Below are 3872 nucleotides of genomic sequence, written 5' to 3'. Positions count from 1 at the left end.
CCTGTTCTCACCAAGGCAGTTATCGTCTTCTCAGGCTGGTGCCCATTTTACCTTCCTCCTGGTGCCTGGCATCTTTTTAACTCTCAGGTTTAGGAAGATTTTTGTGTGTCTCTTACAGGAAGGCCTCCATGCATCCTTCGGCTCTTTGCAAAATGAAACTACTTCCATGTGGATGTTTGCATGTTTCTGCGCGGTTCTCTGTGCATCTGGTTTGGGGTATGGATTTACAGTGTGACAGCAAAGTCTTGTGCTTTACTTCACACTCACCTCACTGTTTAGACACACCACCCAGCCATGGGTGCACACCTGTGCACAGCTGGGTGATGAAAGCATAGACACATATTTGCTATCGCAAGTCCTCCGGGGGCACATTGAGGACCTTCTGGCTGTCCTGAAGTGATAATCTGTTTAAACCAGTTGGCAGTCAAGTCAAGGAAGAATCTAGAAGACTGGGTCCTACTTGGACCAAGAGAATGTCATGCCGAGCCATGGAAAAGAGAAGGGAATGAGTTAATATGAATGCTGGCAGATCTCAGAAGAGTATTTTGCTCACAAAAACTGAAAATAGCATGTGGAAGTAGGACATTTGAGCCTTATGGAAAAGAATTAAAGGATATTTTGTGACAAAATGCTGTTAGGAAGGTAGGGCATCTCTACAGCCCCACGTGGGTCTGAAGCGGTGTGGGCCCAATGGCTCGTTTTTAGCTCATGAGACATAATAAAGTTAATTTCTTAAAAATGAAGGTTTCCCCCCATCTGCCTTTATCAAGCAGACATTCCCAATCACAGATTCCGTATCAACCACAGGATAGCAAATTATTTTCTTCAAACAGCAAAACTATGGAACTGTCATTGACACCCTAGTTCCTAACAATGGTCCTAGGAGAGGAGATCTGGGACATAAGTGTCCACGGAGCAGTGCAGAAGGGGCGAGAAGCTGCGGGAATCTTGAGTTCTGGCCGCTGAGGTCAGCGTATTGGGCTCTCTGAACCTCCGGCCCTGCTCACCCCATTCCCCCCACCCCCGGGACTGGGCTTTGCTTTCTCATGAGTGTTGAATGTGTCTTGAATGAAACGTTTCATTTACAAAAATATATTTTCATCATTACCTATTAATTGCCTCCTATGAAACAGTCACAGCCCATCAAGGCGGCTGCTGGTCTGTGCGGTGCTTTTGGATGAATTAGGAAAGGTTTCCCTCACACTTTACTTTCCCCTACTTAAAACACCACCAGAGTACAGTGATTCTGTTTGAACAAGACCCTTTAGTGCCATCTTCAGGAACATTGTCTATGATGCCTGGAGCTAGAAGCACGGGCCCTAAAACCAAACAAGCTGGATTCGAACTCTGCCTTTCCCAGCAGTGTGACCTTGGACAAATTCCTCAAGTTTCTGACCACTAGGTTTGTCCCATTTGTAAAATGGGGATAATGTACCTATCAAGCTTGTTATGGGCATTAAATGAGATAATGTGTGTCAAGCACTTAGTATTACGCTCATTAAATAATATGAGTTGTGCAAAAGGACAGGAACACACATATTAACTGCACTCGGTATAAACTAAAAATAGGATTTATTGGGGGGAAAACTTACAAGCATAGAAGCAACGAGTGTGAGGCTCTGATGTCCCCTTATCTACCACAGAGGTGTGTGGGACTCAGCATAGGAGGACAGACACACCATGGAAAGACCCCAGGAGAGGGGCTCTGTGCCTTTAGTGCCCTGTGTGCATAGGAGAAAGAAGCATGGCATCGTCTAGATACCTCTGTAGTGATGGGGCTTCCTGAGCCACCACACAGACCCCAGGGCTCCGGCTCCGGCATCAGCCCCTTCCTCCCTTCGCCAACTCAGACCAACTGAGCTGGCTTCTTGCTACAAACGAGTAGGAAAGGAGCCTCCGGGACCATGTGGTTTTCTCTCTTCTGTGACAGTCACGCAAGAACCATGAGAAGAGACGGAGGCATCCGTGAGCCCATGGCACGGGTCGTACTCAGCTTCTCCAGCTCCCGAGACCAGGATCTCTCCCTCAGCTGCGCTGCCTCCACCAACGACTCGGCCTGGAAACCATTGATCCAGTTTAACTGAAACTAATTCCAAACCTCTTCCAGTCATAAACAGAAAAGGACATTAGAGAGAACGTCATTCAATCCTACGTTTGCGGACAAAGGTGAGACTAGGAATAGGTAATCTGATTATCAGTAAGCGGGGATGGAGTCAGACTTGAAACTTCCTCTTCCGAATTCCAGATCCTCTTATAGTGCAAGAGAGAGCAACTTAACCTTAACACACAAGGCACAGAGATCCTGTTAGAAAGGGCTTTATGGCTTTAATCTGCAAGGGCCTGAGGAAAAGACAGTATTTCCGGAGCAAACCAAGAGAACAAGGAGAAGCAAACATGACGGCTTCATTGTGTTCAAAACCTCTGACTTCTACCAATAAGAAAGTAAAGCTAGTAATTTAGCAAATAATGATCAGAGAACAACACTTATTAAAACCTATGAGATGTAATCAAAAGTTTGTTCAGAGAAAAAGTCATCATCTTAAAACCTTTTTTAGTCTAAGAAGAATGAATAGGAAGGAAGGGATTATTTAAGTTGAGAAGATGAAAAAAGAATAATTTTTAAAATCTAAGGAAAGAACTAAAAATGAAAGCAGAATACAACGAAGTTAAAAACAAAATCAGTCTACGGCCACGCCACCCTGAACAAGCCCACTCCCGTCTGATCTCGGAGGCTAAGCAGGGTCGGGCCTGGTTAGTACTTGGACGGGAGACCACCTAGAAAGACCAGGTGCTGTAGGTGTAAAAACTAAAAAAATAAAGGATTATAAGTGACAAGGTCCTTGCAATCTGTGAGGTCAACCAAGGGTTGCCTTGCCTAAAAAATAAAAAAATAAATTAAAAAAACCAGTGCACTCGATTGTTGGGAGACAACGCTCCATGTGTCTCTTGCGTTTCTGAACATCTCAGGGGCAGAGGCGCCGGCTGCTTTCATTCTGAATCATCTTTGCAAGGAGATCTGTGCAGCAAACAGCTTTGGAAGAGAGAGCGCGTGCCTCTACTCAGAGCCAAGGGCAGACATTCTCACTGGCCATGATGAAAGCTTCAAGCTCCTTAAGCTTAGGATTCAGATCCCTCTCCTGTAACTCGACCCACTGTGTGAGCGCGCATCATGGCGTCGACCTGTGGGAAGTGGGGCTGAGGGGGCTGGCACAAATGCCGATCCCCTAGCTCTCGCAGACCCGGGAGGCTCAAGTGTTCGGCCAGCAGACTGACTCGTTAGTGTGCCAGGAGGGCAAAACCTCAGACCCTTTGTGGGCCTTCATATTGATAAAGGAATTCAGAGCTGGTTCACTGAAAAATTTTTTAAAAAACCAGCAACAATAGTAAATAATAATCCATTAGCTAGCCTATCAAGAAAAGAAAGAGGTAAAAACAAATACCGTTAAGAATTAGAAAAATGGATTAATATACTTATATAGCAAATTATAATTCTTTTTTTAACTTATTTATTTGAGACGTAATCGACATATTAGTTTCAGGTATATAACATGATTTGATATTTGTATATAGAAAACTATAATTTTTATAAAAGGATCATTTGTAGAAATATGAGCTAATATTTTTGGACATCTGAACAAAATAAATGATTTTTCAAGAAAATGTAAAATATCCAAATTCACTCAAAAAGAAGCAGAAAACCTAAACAGAGCAATCTCATGCAAGCAGCTGAGAGGCCAAAGCTAGGTCTGATCGACTCAGCGGATCAGCCATTCTCCCGGAGCCTGTCCACTGGCTTTTCCCCGGCCCTTGGTCAAGGATAGATGGCCTTATCGAAGATGGGTGGCCTCATCGGCCATCAGCCAACAGGGACT

General features: G+C 44.4%; 1 pseudogene; it reads left to right on the top strand.

Moving 5' to 3' along the window:
- The first annotated feature begins 2681 nt into the window (after nucleotides 1-2681).
- On the top strand, nucleotides 2682-2800 carry LOC112475138 (annotated as a pseudogene).
- Nucleotides 2801-3872: the final 1072 nt, after the last annotated feature.

This window comes from Pteropus alecto, unplaced genomic scaffold, assembly GCF_000325575.1.
Source record: "Pteropus alecto unplaced genomic scaffold, ASM32557v1 scaffold50, whole genome shotgun sequence".
Taxonomy (NCBI): domain Eukaryota; kingdom Metazoa; phylum Chordata; class Mammalia; order Chiroptera; family Pteropodidae; genus Pteropus; species Pteropus alecto.
This window is presented reverse-complemented; position numbering and strand designations above follow the sequence as displayed.